Source organism: Mustela nigripes, chromosome 1 (genome assembly GCF_022355385.1).
Source record: "Mustela nigripes isolate SB6536 chromosome 1, MUSNIG.SB6536, whole genome shotgun sequence".
NCBI classification, from domain to species: Eukaryota; Metazoa; Chordata; class Mammalia; order Carnivora; family Mustelidae; genus Mustela; species Mustela nigripes.
The window spans coordinates 261881877-261896686 of NC_081557.1; the positions used below are offsets into that span (position 1 = coordinate 261881877).

General features: G+C 37.4%; 1 long non-coding RNA gene across 1 annotated transcript; it reads left to right on the forward strand.

Annotated features, from left to right (window-relative positions):
• Nucleotides 1-5220: 5220 nt before the first annotated feature.
• On the forward strand, nucleotides 5221-13652 carry LOC132015965 (uncharacterized). The gene is made up of 2 exons (XR_009403838.1): nucleotides 5221-5304; nucleotides 13423-13652. It is a non-coding gene; the product is annotated as an uncharacterized LOC132015965 (long non-coding RNA).
• Nucleotides 13653-14810: the final 1158 nt, after the last annotated feature.

Here is a 14810-nt window from a genome sequence, read left to right on the forward strand (position 1 = left end):
CAAGCAAAGATACATGGTCTTCAGTAAGAATACATGGGTGAACCTTGATTGCCTAGAGAGCTCTCTATTAGGTCCTCGGGTAACACAATAAATCCAGTATGGCCTAATGGCTTTCTAAGCTAACTTGACAGCTTTTCTGAACCATCAGCCTACAAATATAGCACTTAGTGGCTGTGGGGAACACTTCTGCATTTTACGGAAACTTTTTAAAATTTGGAACTGTATAATGCATACTGTTTCAGTTCATTGCTAAGTAACAAGTCAACCACAACTTAGTTGCATAAAATAAACCCATTTGTCATCTCAACAATACTACTGTAAATCTGTAGTCCAATGGCTTGACTAAGGTTCTTTGCTTAGAGTTTCATAAGACTTAAATTAGGGTTGTCAGCGGGGTTGAAGTCTCCTCTGGAGGCTCTAGGGGGAAACCACTTCTAAGATTATTTGTGTTGATGGCTGAATTCAGTTCTTTGCAGTTGTAGCATTGAGGTACTCATATTCTTTCTGGCCATTGGTTGATGGTCACCTACAGCTCCTAGAGGCTACTCTCAGTTCCTTCCACATAGCTCCTTCTGTATCAGCAGCTGAGAATCTGCCCCACACTGAACCAGTCTCAGGCTTCAAATCTCTCTTTCTCTTTTGCTACCAGCCAGAGATAACTCTCTGCTTTTAGGACCCATGTGATTACATTGGGCCCACCTGAATCACCTTTATTTGGATTAATGTATGTAACTCATCAGTAACCTTAACTGTATCTGCAAATCCCTTTGCCTCGGTCCTGTGACATAATCATCATGGAGTATCTCATCACATTCCTGGAGACCAGGGAGGAAAACTTGGTGGTTCTTCTTAGTATTCTGCCTAACAAGTATACAAAAGAGTATATGAATATATACACATACAGTTTAAAGATCAGTAATAAAACAAACATCCATTCTCTTGGCACGCAGGCCAAAATCTGGAACATAATTAGTACCTCAGAGGCCTGCACATGCAAAACACCTATTATGGGCTGAATCGTATCCTCTCTAAATATTTATGTTGAAGTTCTAACACCCAAAAGCTCGGAGGGTGATCATAATTGGAGACAGGACCTTTAAAGAAGTACTTAAAGTTATATGAGGTCACAAGCCTGGGCCCTAATCCAATGTGACTGGTGTCCTTAAAGAGGGAAAGACACCAGAAAAGCATACACATAAGGACACAGCAGGGAGATGGCCATCTGCAAGCTCAGGTGAGAGGTCTTAGAAGAAACCAAACCTGCCAATACCTTGACCTTGAACTTCTAGCCTTTATAGGGAGGTAGTAGGTTTCTGTTTTTAGGCTCCCCTGTTTGTGGTACATGTTATGGCAGACCTAGCAAACTAATCAAACTAATACATTCCCCCATCATATACCCGTCCCAAACTAAGAAATAACTACTATTTGAGCTGTGGTTTCTTGCTTTTTAAAAATAGTTTTACCATCTATGTTTGAAATCTAAAACAATTACAATTTTGCCTGTGTTGTGAATTGAATGTGTGTCCCTGCTCCCCAATTCATATGTCGAAATCCTAAGCCCCAGTGTTACCACATTAGGAGGTGGGGCTTATGGGAGGTGGTTAGATCATGAGGGTGGGGCCCTTATCACTTATCAATGGGATTAGTTCCCTTGAGAAAGAGACCCTAGAGGGGCGCCTGGGTGGCTCAGTGGGTTAAGCCTCTGCCTTTGGCTAAAGTTGTGATCCCAGGGTCCTGGGATCAAGCCCCACATCAGGCTCTCTGCTCAGCAGCAAGCCTGCTTTTGCCTCTCTGCCTACTTGTGATTTCTCTCTCTCTCAAATAAAAAATAAATAAAAATTTTTAAAAAAGAGTAGTAAAAAAAAAAAAAAGAAAGAAAAGAGAGAGACCATGGAGAGCTCCCTAACCTTCCAACATGTGACCACAGAGTTAGAAAGGGGCCTTCAATGAGCCAGGAAGTAGGTTGTCCCCAGACACCAGATCTGTGGCACTTTGATCATGGACTTCCCAATCTCCAGAAATAATGTTTGTTGTTTAAACCCCCATCGATGGGGGTTTCTGTTGTGTTTTTTTTGCTTGTTTGTTTGTTTGTTTGTTTATAGCAGCCCAAATGAACTAAGACAGCCTGCTTTTTTAAAATTTAAATTCAAGTTAGTTAACATATAGCATATTATTAGTTTCTGAGTAGAGCTCAATGATTCATCAGTTGCATATAATACCCAGTGCTCAGCACATCAAGGGCCTTCCTTAATGTCCATCACTCAATTTTTCCATCCCCCCATCCCCTTCCTCTCAATCAACCTTCAGTTTGTTCCCTAGAGTTAAGAGCCTCTAATGGTTTACTGCTCTCTATAAGACAGCCTGCTTTTGAACTTCAGGATGCCATGCTGAATATAATCTTCTGTGACTTGCTTCTCTTATCCAATATTTTATTCTGCAGTACATGCACTCTGATATCTGTGGCTGTAGTTTATTCAATTCAAATGACATTTAACATCCCATCATAGGAATACTAAATCAATAAATATCAAATTTGTTTATCCAGATCTCTATTGGTGCATATCTGGGTTCTTTCCAGTATTGTGCTATTATCAACATTCTCTATATAAGATTCATGTATATAAGAGTTTCTCTAGGAATTACTTGCCGGGTTTAAGGTTTGCACACCTTTGACCTTACGAGATTATGCCACACTGTATTAATGTATTAAGATACCATAGAACATTCCATCCTACATAAAACCATCTGCTGCTCCACATATTGGCCAATATCTGGTGATGGTAACATGATGGGTTTAAAATGGTATCTTTTAATTGTTCTTTTCATTTTCATTTTTCCATATTAATGAGGCTGAATATTTTTTCACATGTTTATAAGCATCTGTGTTCTTCCTTTAGTGAAATTTCTGTTCCTTTCTTTGGTTCTTTTCCTACTTGGATACTATCTTTTCCCTATTGGCTCATAGGTATTCTTTATATATTCTGGATATTGATCTCTCTCTCTCTCTCTCTCTATATATATATATGTAATATGCACATGTTATATAATATATATATTATATGTAAATATAGATTTACAGATAGCAAAGCCCATTTTACAATTTGTGGCTCAGATTTTCCTTCTTTCTAGTATGTCAATTAGCATAAGTTTGCGGATTTAATATACTGAGTTAGGCGATATGCTTTTTTTTTTCTTCTGATTAGCACATTCGGTGTCTTGTTTCAAAAAACTTTCTCCCACAGACTTCACAGAAATATTTTATATTGGCTTTTATATGGTATTCTAAAGTTTTTACAGTTTTTTCTTTTGTATTTAAGACCTTAACCCAAGTACAGCTGATTTTGTATGCAATGTGATGGAATTATACAATTTTATTTTATTTTTCTATACAGTTCATCAATTATTCCAGCACTGCTACTTGTATCATAAACTGAGTACCCCCAATGTGCAAGCATATTTCTGACTTCTCTATTCTGTCCCATAAATCAAATTGTCTATACTTGTACACCATCTTCATTAACATTTTATTCTAATTTCTTGACATCAAGAAAGGAAAATTCTCCCATTGTCTTCAGAGCAGATTTTCTTAGATTTCTGCTTGCTCTTCCATATAAATAAAAGAAGCAGCTTGCAAATTTGTACTAATTTAACTATAATTTTGATCGAATTTCTTTGATATTTTAGATTGGTTTGTGAATTATTAACATCTTTATAGTTCTGAGTTATTTCAATTTATCAAGGGCTTCTCTAATTTTTTTTTTAAGATTTTATTTATTTATTTGACAGACAGAGATCACAAGCAGGCAGAGAGGCAGGCAGAGAGAGAAGGGGAAGCAGGCTCTCCGCTGAACAGAGAGCCCGATATGGGGCTCGATTCCAGGACCCTGGGATCATGACCTGAGCCGAAGACAGAGGCTTTAATCCATTCGCACCCAGGCATGCCTTCTTTAATGTTTTTAAACAAAGTTTCATAATTTCCCCCAAAATTCCATGTCTTTTTATTACTTAAAAAAAAAAAACCACACATTTCTAGTTACTTTATATTTTTTGATGTTTCCCTTCCATGTCCTTTTTATTAGTAAAAAAAAAAAAAAGCACATTTCAAGTCACTTTATATTTTTGGATGTTATTATAAAGAATAGCTTTATAAAATTTTATGTTCTACTCATTATTAGGATTTAAACATAAAATTTTAAGTTGACTTTGTGACTGTCAGTTCCTTACTTGGGTGGTCCCGTCATCTGGCAATAATGTCCATTTAGATTCCTTCTTTGGAATTTTATGCCTTTTATCTCTCTAGCTTTGTGGAGATGGCAGGCCCTCTAATCTTCTTTCTGCACACAGAGGAAACACTTTCAAGTTTCCACTATAATGCTTGCTGTTTTGTGGCTATCTTTGTATTGGTAATTTGTTCAAGGGTTATTATTACATTATTAACATTATCATTTTTTTTAAAGATTTTATTTATTTATTTGACAGAGAGAAATCACAAGTAGTCAGAGAGGCAGGCAGAGAGAGAGGAAGAGAAGCAGGCTCCCCGCCAAGCAGAGAGCCCGAAGCAGGACTTGATCCCAGGACCCTGAGATCATGACCTGAGCCGAAGGCAGCGGCTTAACCCACTGAGCCACCCAGGCGCCCTATCATTATCATTTTTATTATGATCTGGTCTTCATGTAATGAACTTCAAAGAGGTAGAGATTTGTGGTTCTGTGAAGTACAGTTGAAAACTAAAGAAACAATTTAAACTACAGAATTACTTTAAATAAGCAATTTATGTTCTCCTTCCCTCTCCCTATAATAAATGAGGTTTCACTGAGGTCCTAAAAGCTAACACAATTAGCACAGGTATGATGATAAAGAATGTATAGGAAGTGGTTGATAACTCTCAGATTGGAAGATATTACATTTATCTAGATTTTCCAGAGTCTACCACCTGTGTAGCATAAACCCCAAAAATGCTACACCTGTGTAATAGAAGTCCAAATAAGAAAAAAATTATTTTAGTTGATTTTTAAAATTCCATGATGTACATTGGTATGACTGATAGTCATATTCCAATAATATGATTAATGTAGTTTGAGAAATAAATCCATATGTTCATTTTAAGCATAAAATTTCATGTTGCTGAAATTTTAATCAATAAACTTAAAGCATTATTGAATTACATACCATTATCATTTAAGCAAATGCTCCTTTTTTTTTTTTTTTTTTTTTTTTCAGAGTCCCACTGAAAGATGGGGCATTAATTTGTTTGGATCCTGAGGCTGAATGGGTGATGATTGTTATCAAAAAGATTATCAACAGGTAAAATTAATGCCAAGGATTCTTGTATTCATACTCTCTTTTTTCTTTTAATTAAAGATATTTTTGAATGTATAAAAACTCTGCTATATGTTAGAATAAAATTATAATAAGATCCGAATGAGTCTACACCAGAAAATCCAAAAGTGTTGTTCCCAAGACCAGCTAGGAACTTGTTAGAAATCTAAATTCTTAGGCCTTAGCCCAGATTTACTGGATCAGAAATTCTAGGGATGGAGCCTAACAGTCTGTGTTTTAACAAGCATCCCAGATGATTCTGATGCATGACCAAGTCTGAGAACAATTGGTCCATGCATTGTATTTAACATACTATCCGACTGACCTGTGTTATAAACATCCCCAATAAATACAAAAATGATCTAAAAGTCCTAGAAACTGCCTTATGCAGACCAGCTAGCCAGGCATTTGATGAGAGAAATTTTCCAGAAAAAATAATTCCCCTTTGAAAAAAATTTATCTCCAGCACAACATTTCTAGAAACTAGACTCCAAATAGAATTTGCAAATTGATGAATGGAGAAGGTACACTAAGTATAGGCAGGTGATAATGGGAGTATATTTGGATTAACTTCTGGAAAAAAAAAATCAAAGTAGGATTTTGTGGGGGATATTTTTAAGACATAGCCGTATATAAGAAGAGAGTGGTGACCAGTCATATGGAAAAATTAAATTTTCTGGGATTTTTAGTTAAAAAATCAATAGGAAAACAAATTAAGGGTATGTGGAGCTATGACATAGCTAACTAAAGCAAAAGTAATGGATCACCTTGGCAGTTGAGTGGTATAATGTGGTGGGAATAACCTGGGTTTGCGAATCCTATAGCTATGGCTTAGTGTTCCAGATCCACAGCTAAAAGTTATGCCATTTTGGTTAATTCACTTAACATTGGGATTTACATGATTTCATTTGTTCTTACTTTGCTCTGTCATGGAAGAATTAGAGATAAAGTAGTTAGTTATGGCTGTTATTAATTTTCAGCTGACCAAATACATAGGCTTTTATCTTTATTTGTCAAGGTCTTTTCTTTTTTCTTGCAAGGCACCACACATGGGTAATCCTGCATATCTGTATAGTTACATGTGGCTCTGATTGTATTGTGGTACTTTTTTTTTTTTTTTTTGTAGTGCTCTTAACTGATGGCCACACAGGGAAAGTCACATCCTATGGGTGTCGAGAGCCCTTGGTATCATGGTGAGCTTGGACATCCTCTAGAATTTTCTTTGAGACTAGCACTAATTGGGGCACCTGGGTGACTCAGATGGTTAAACATCTGTCTTCGGCTCAGGTCATGATCCCAGGATCCTGGGATCTAGCCCCACATGGGGCTCTCGGCTCAGCAGGGAGTCTGCTTCTCCCTCTCCCTCTACTACTCCCACTGTTTGTGCTCTCTCGCTCTCTCTGTCAAGTAATCTTTTTTTTTTTTAATAAAATAACACCAACTTATGTTAATTTATGACTACAATGAACTGCCTCCTTTGCTCATTCTAACAACCTAAATATTGTTTTCAGGCAGGTGATTGACTACTTGTGTGGGAATAATGGAAGGAGAAGTAATGAAATTTCTATTATGTTGGGAGAATAAGCTCCCAAATCCATATAGTGGGTGAGATGTTTCCTTCTTATGCTCAATATACCATAACAGAGTCTACCTGTTCCATGTTGTACCCAACCACTTAACTTCCCTTGGTTCCCCTTGCCCTGCCTCCTTCCCCTGCACCTGACCTAACATACAAAGGAACTAAGATTTGAGGAATGGTCTTTGTATATCACCTCCTTCAGGAGGCCTTCCCATACATACCTCTCCAGTCTGGGTTATTGGCTCCACATCTATATAAACTGTCAAAACTACATTTACTTCTCATTTTATCTCATTTCACAGGGGAAGCTTTTAAATCAACACAAATAACTAACTTGTCAAAGATTATAAAACCAGATAGTGGCAGAGAAAAGGTGGGATGCCAGGAATCGTGATTTTTATCCTCCATTACTCTTATCTCCATTACTTTTGCTTTAGTTAGCAGAACCGGCTCCACCCTGGTTACACCCAGACTACAGGATGCTGAGACATAAAACCTCTAGAAAGAGACCCTCTGTGGGTTTCTGGGTGAGGTGCATTTCTTCCCCATGACACAGTAACTCAAGGCGCTTAAGACATCCTCTTGGCTACTCCCTCCAGCAATACCAGCCTTTCCCCACTGGATCATCAAATGCTATCATCTTGGTCTGGACTGATGATACCTGCTTCCGCATTTTCTTCTTGGTGCCAACAAAAATATATTGTTTTAATTTAGCCAAACCTCCTTCCAGAACCTCAAGCTTTCCACAGTTTCCCTGAAATAGCCTTCTAACTAGTATCCATGACTATTCCTATTCCAATCAGTCTGATTCACCACAAAGTGACTGTTCTAAAACATGAATATCAGCATTTAAGAAGAATCCCTCATCTATGAGGCAGGCCAATCATTCAGAACAACCATTAATCAGAGCCTTCCTGAAAATTATCCATCGTTCTTAATATTTGCCTCAAAATACATTGGATGGACCCAATTCTGACCCATTTTTCCTGGAGTCATTCAAATTTTGATAACCCTGGGCCAAATATGGGTCAAAAAGGACCCATATTTCTACTGTCACTTCATTTTATTTAATTTTCTATTTTTTACCCATGGGCCGAAGTTTACATCAGCAAATAGGTAAAAGTGTTAGAGCTATTGAAAGAAAACATGGATGGTAAAAATGTAAATGGTGTAAGGGATTATATCCTTTTTTTTAAAGGAAAAAATAAATTTTCCCCCCACCCTAAATCCTGAGTTGTCTGGTTTCCATCCCTAGGAGTGATAATAATTTTTTAAAATTTTATTGCATGTAAATTACGCTAATGACTTTATTTTATTTTATTTTTTATAAATTTATTTATTTATTTTCAGGAAAACAGTATTCATTATTTTTGCACCACACCCAGTGCTCCATGCAATCCGTGCCCTCCACAATACCCACCACCCGGTACCCCAACCTCCCGCCCCCCCCCGCCACTTCAAACCCCTCAGATTGTTTTTCGGACTCCATAGTCTCTCATGGTTCACCTAGTGATAATAATTTTTACCAGCTCTGGTGGGTATATATTCCTAGAAATGTTCTCTAGATGAACCAGTATATTTGATGACATGAATGAGAGCATTGTCTCATTCCAGTACATTTATTTACTTATTTACTTGCTCAGGATGGGGAGTGGTGATAGAATATTTTATTGCAGGTATGTACCATTGTTCAGTTTACCTGTCGATTCTGATGGACACTTAGGTCTTTTTTTTTTTTTTTAAGATTTTATTTATTTATGAGACAGAGAGTGCACCAGAGAAAGCGAGCATGAGCAGAGGTAGGAGCAGATGGAGAGGCAGAAGCAGGCTCCCCACCGAGCACAAAGCCCAGTGGCGAGGGGTGCTCCGGAATCATGGACCTGAGCCTAACGCACTTAACCGACTGAGCCACCTAGATGCCCCCATTTAGGTCTTCCCAGACTCTATTTTATGTGAGAAATAATCCCTTAGTGAATATTTATATATTCATTTTTTGTGTATTCAAGTTATGCAAGTATACTTGTAGTATAAATTTATAGAATAGGAACATCTGAATCAAAGGGCCCATGCATTTTACATTTTACTAACATTGCCCAAACAGTTCCAAAGAATTTGCACTCATTTAAACTCCCTCTATTAGACTATGAAAACAAAAGGCACTGGTGATAGTACTTTGTCCTACTTTTCGATCTTTGCCAAACTGATTGGTAAAAACTACCATCCCATTGTTTGAGTCTGTATTTCTCAAATAATGAGTAATGTTGGGCTTCCTTTCTTTTCTTTTTTGCAGCCATTTATATTTTGCTCTCTAGGAAATTTTTCTCCTTATTATTGGTCTTATCATTTATTTGTAAGCTACATGTACACATTAAGAAAATAAATATTTTTCTGGAAATAAACCCCAAAATGTTTATTTTTTATTTTCCATTTGTGTTTTCATTTTATTTTGGCTTTCCCTCATGGAAAAACATATTACTTTAGTGTAGTTAGTTCACTAAATTTGTTTTTAATGGCTTGTGTTTTGCCACCGCAGCACTTCTCTGTCTTGAAACTCAGTTTGTTCAAATCGAGAGGTTTGAACCAACACTCTCCAAGATAAATATTCTAAATTAGGAAAATAGGCTTCCTAATGAGTGGGCCACATACATCACATAAGAATAATAACTTTTATTTAAAAAATCTTTTCAATCTAGAATACTTAAAAGTAGGTCATGTCTTAAATTGAATTGCTACATTACAGCAATGTCATCTTTTGGAAAGAACAAAGGTAAGTTTAAGCTTTAAACATAGAAATGTGTGTGTGTGTGTGTGTTGATGGACACACTCAGCACAGAAATATATGTGCATGTACATGTATAAATATTCAATAAAACTATATATGTAGTATTTTTATATTGAATGTATGTACATAAACATTTTGTATATTATACAAAAATACTATATATACTTATATACAAAATATACTAATATTTACTTGCATACAAAAATTATATATACATATATTGTTTTTTTACTGAAAAAGAAATTTAACCACATTACAACATATTTTGGATAATCGATGAGAAAGTTATTACTCAAGTCCCCCTATATCAATGTAATCACTGCCATTATTTTAATACATCTCCTTTCAGTCTGTTTTCTCATGTGTGTATAGTTATAAATATAATGGCTAAGTCATCTTTAAGAGACTCCATAAAGGACACTTCTGTTAGATCTAAGAAACACCAGCAGAAAGAAATTAGAGGTATAGTGACTTAGAAGCAGAATTTAAGGGGAGGTGTTCATCAGAAGTTGGGTGAACCGGCATCCCATCCTTGCCCACACCCCGAATCAGGGAGCAGAGAGATGCAGGCTACCTCATGTAAGAACAGCTGGAGAACTAAGCCACATGTCCATAAAAAGGCAGCATGTGTAGCCTGTTAATTTCTGTGTTGCTTTCTTATGAACTGTCAACTACTCCTTCAAAATATAGGTCAAATGTCACTTTCTTCCCTTAGTTTTTACCACTAACCAAGTAGTTAAAAGCCATATCCTCTATGTGCCCACAGAATTATTTGTGTACTTCTCAAACCTCCTCTTGCTGTGTGTTCACATTTTAAATTTCTCTTCTAATTATGAGTTCCTTCTGGGTTAAGGACCATTCCTTATTACATGTTACATGGTACTTGAGATATAAGATACTTAAATGTCTCATGAATATATAAATTTGCAGAGCAGAAAAAAAAAAAATAGTGCATAGCCAGCCAGTCATCCAAGGAAGAACCACAAACAGTACCAATTAAATTAGAAAAAAATCACCCTGTATCCTTCAACACTTGTTCTGACCTTGGAAAATGCAGAAGCAGTACAAAATGAGTAGGGAAGGAGAGAAAGAATTTCAAAGTAGAGAAGTAGAAAAGAACAGACCCTGGTGATCTCATCCAGTCTTATGACTACACATCATCTCTGTGTCAATGATTCCCAGGCTTCAGGCTCCACACTTGAACCCTCCCTGAACTCCAGACTTGTGCATCTTCCTACAGAACATGACCACTTCAGACTCCAACAGCCATTTCACAGTTACTAGATCCAAAATGGAACTCTTGGTCATCCCCAACAATCTGGTCTACCTGCAAGTCTCTGTTATAGTGGATGGCAACTTTACCTTCCCAATGGTCCAGACCAAAAAACTAGAGGTTTTCTTGATTTGTTTTAACTTACATGTTAGAAATTATTTTGGTCAGAAAATCCTATTGAATCCACCTGAAAAGTATATCTAGACCTTGACCATTTTTTACCATCTCAACTACTACCACCTTAGTTTGAGCCAGCCTTCTGTCTCACCCGGGGATGCTGTCATGTCCAAATTGACTTTTGTTCTATACTTGCCACCCTCACATTACCCGTCTGTTTCAAAACAGTAGCCACAGCAGCGTTTTTAAAACATGGATCGGGAGGGAGACAAACCACAAGAGACTCTAAATCTCAGGAAACAAACTGAGGCCTGCTGGGGAGTGGAGGGGTAGGGTTAGAGTTGCTGGGTTATGGACATTGGGGAGGGTATGTGATATGGTGAGTGCTGTGAGTTGTGCAAGACTGATGATTCACAGACCTGTACCCCTGGGACAAATATTACGTTGCATATTAATAAAACAAAACTTAGATCAGATAGTATAATTCTTTTATTCAAAACTTTCATTTCGATCACTTCCCATCTCACTCACAGCAAAGTCCTAGTTCTTGGAATAGCCAACAAAGCCTCCCCTACACCTCACCCCCTGGTTCAGTCTGCTTGAGCTTCTATAACAAAACATAGACTAGGCGGCTTAAACAATAAGCATGTCTTCTCACCCTTCAGGAGGCTGGAGCATAGGCCAGCATGGTCAGCTTCTGGTGAGAACTCTTTCTGGCTTATAGACAAACACCTTCACACTGTGTGCTCACATGGCAGAGAGAAAGAGAAAGAGAGAGAGAAAATGAGCTGTCTGATGTCTCTTCTTATAAAGACCCTAATCCTTTTGGATCAGGGTGCCACCCTTATGTCTTCATTTAACCCTAATTACTTCCGTAAAGATCTTATTTCCAAATACACATTGAAGGTTACTAGATTACGTCTTCAGCATTCGAGCATTGAGAAGATACATTCCAAATACACATTGAAGGTTACGTCTTCAACATTTGAGCATTGAAAAGATACATTCAGTTCATAATACCATCACTCGCAATAGGACCTCACTTCTACCACGTCTCCTTGCTCCTCTCTTCCTGCACATTGACCTGCTTAATGAGCCTTGAACAACTCATACATATGCCTGCCTTAGCATGCATATATATATTATGAATGCATATATAATATATATAATGCTAATATTAATTACATATATATTATGCTAATTTCTCTGCTTGGAATATGTTATTTCCAGATATCCCTGTGGATAACTTTCTCACTTCTTCAAATCTTTGTTCAAATGTCAGCTTCTCAATTAAGCCCACCCCAATCAACTTATTTATAATTGCTACCTACCCTCACCAACACCCTTGGGCCTCCTTATCCTGCTGTCTCTTTTGCTGTTGCATCAAACCTTCTAAGACCCATTACAAGATGCTGGTCAAATCATGGCAACTCAGACAGGTGGAGCAGGGCAGTGAGAGCCTGGTTAGCTTTCTCTTCTGGTCAGAGTGGCTGCTATTGCCCTGGGGACGGGGTGGGGAGTGGGTTTTAGAGAGGAGGCCACACAGAAGCTAAGACTAAAGGCAACTGGGAGCTTGATAAAGTAGGTGTTTAGTAGTGAATGGGCAAAAACTAAATAAACCTTATCTCACCCGGAAATGAATGCAATAGTAGAAACTCGAGCATTATGATAGAGCAATGAGGCAGAAAATTTAGGGGCAGGTGGAGAATTAAGCGGAAGAAATGAAGGAAAATTTGGCCTTACTCTATATTTGGGCAGAAAATTCTGGCTGACTGGAGGATTATATTTCATGAAGGTAAATCCCCGGCCTGTTAGTTTAAAGAATGGAATGTCACCTCATCCGACTTTGCTATTGCTAAGTTCTCTCTTTTATGTGGGCATTGTTTTAAGAAATATATCCTAAACATCTACCCTTTAACAACTATGAAAAGACTTGTTTCTAATCTTGCTGGTGGATAAATGAAGGGGTGCTCTATTGAATCCAATGGGGATCTAGAAAATGACCAGCTTTCTCCACATGTAAGAGGTAAGCACTATTCAAACCATGGTCATCCCAAGGCAAGTCAAGTTTGCTCTCTGACTCCATTTCTTCTCCATCCCTTATCTTACACTCAAAATGGGTGACTGTCAACACTCTACACCACTATTTCTTACATTTAGGGATTCTGTTTTCAGGTGAGTATGTGCAATGTTGTCATGTTTCTGGGAAAAACTCCTCTTCCATCTGTTAGGTAGCTAGTCAAGTCAAGGCCAAGCTGGAATTTCAAGTCTGTGAGTCTAGTTGTATGGCCATTAAGCTGACAATTTTCACCTTGCATTAATTGATTATGGATATCTTTTTTTTGGTGGTAGAAGGGGACGGCCAAGAAGGAGAGAAGGAGGGAAGACAGAAAACAAAGCCAGCGGAGAAGATTAATGTCCTCTGTCTCTTGCTTGAGATGTTGTTGAGGACCTCAGTGGAGAGAGGTGAGGGAGCCAGAAAACAGCCTGAGAGAGCTGGGAAGACTCAGTACAAACAATACCTAATGAGCTCATCTCTCTATTATTAAAGAAAAATAAATAAAAGACTATATTTACCTCTATTGATATGATTTTTTTTAAAAGATTTTATTTATTTATTTGTCATAGAGAGAGAAGCGAGAGCAAGCACAGGCAGACAGAGTGGCAGGCAGAGGCAGAGGGAGAAGCAGGCTCCCCGCCAAGCAAGGAGCCTGATGTGGGACTCGATCCCAGGACGCTGGGATCATGACCTGAGCCGAAGGCAGCCGCTTAACCAACTGAGCCACCCAGGGGTCCCTATTGACATGATTAACTTAGACAATGACAATTTTGTTGTATGGCAGAATTTTTTGTAACAAATCAAAAACAATGGCACAGAAAAATAGTTATGTTCAAAGATTAAGAATGAAGACTTGATTCAGGATTGGCCAATTATGAAAGATCACCTTTCTGGGATTTTATTTTATTCTTCATCCTTTAGGATAATTTCCAAGAAAATTATATAAACCAGTTTTCAACAAAAAACTAATCTCAGGAAGTGGTCAGTGAGGACAGTGAATGTAACAAAGAAGTATATTTGTATGCAAAATGGTAAAAAGCTGATATTCTTAATTTTTATATATTTAGACAGTAAAATATATGTCTAAGGAAAAATATTAAAAACATAGGTAAGGCAGAAGTAATATATGGATATATAAATACAGACATATCACAAAGGAAGATACATAAAAAGGTGTATGCTTAAAGATAATTTATTATTATGATAAAACAGCAAATGCAACTATTGACTTTGACATTGATAATGTTTATAGTGAATGAAAAAAAAAATGTTGCCCTCAAAAAATGTATTTATTCTGGTGCCCTGTTTTTCAAACTGTGTTCTCTACTTGTGAAAATGCCACATTTGATATGTCGTTCTCTAAATTCATTCAGATTCTTAGTGTGGAAGGGGGTATCCAGGGGAAAATAATTCATATGATATGCAAATACCTAAGATGTTTCCTAGGCACTGTAATGTTTGAAAACTAGAGATCCAGTAGGCCATTGTTTCATCTAATCCTTCTTTCAAGGTAGATTGAGGTTAGGCATACTGGATGACTCATGACCTCTGAGATTTGAGACTGTAGGTTTAGAAATCCAAAACTGGACAGGAACCCCACCAGCACACACACACACACACACACACACACACACACATGGGAAAGGTGGATAATGTTCTAGAGATAGAAAGAAAGAAGCGA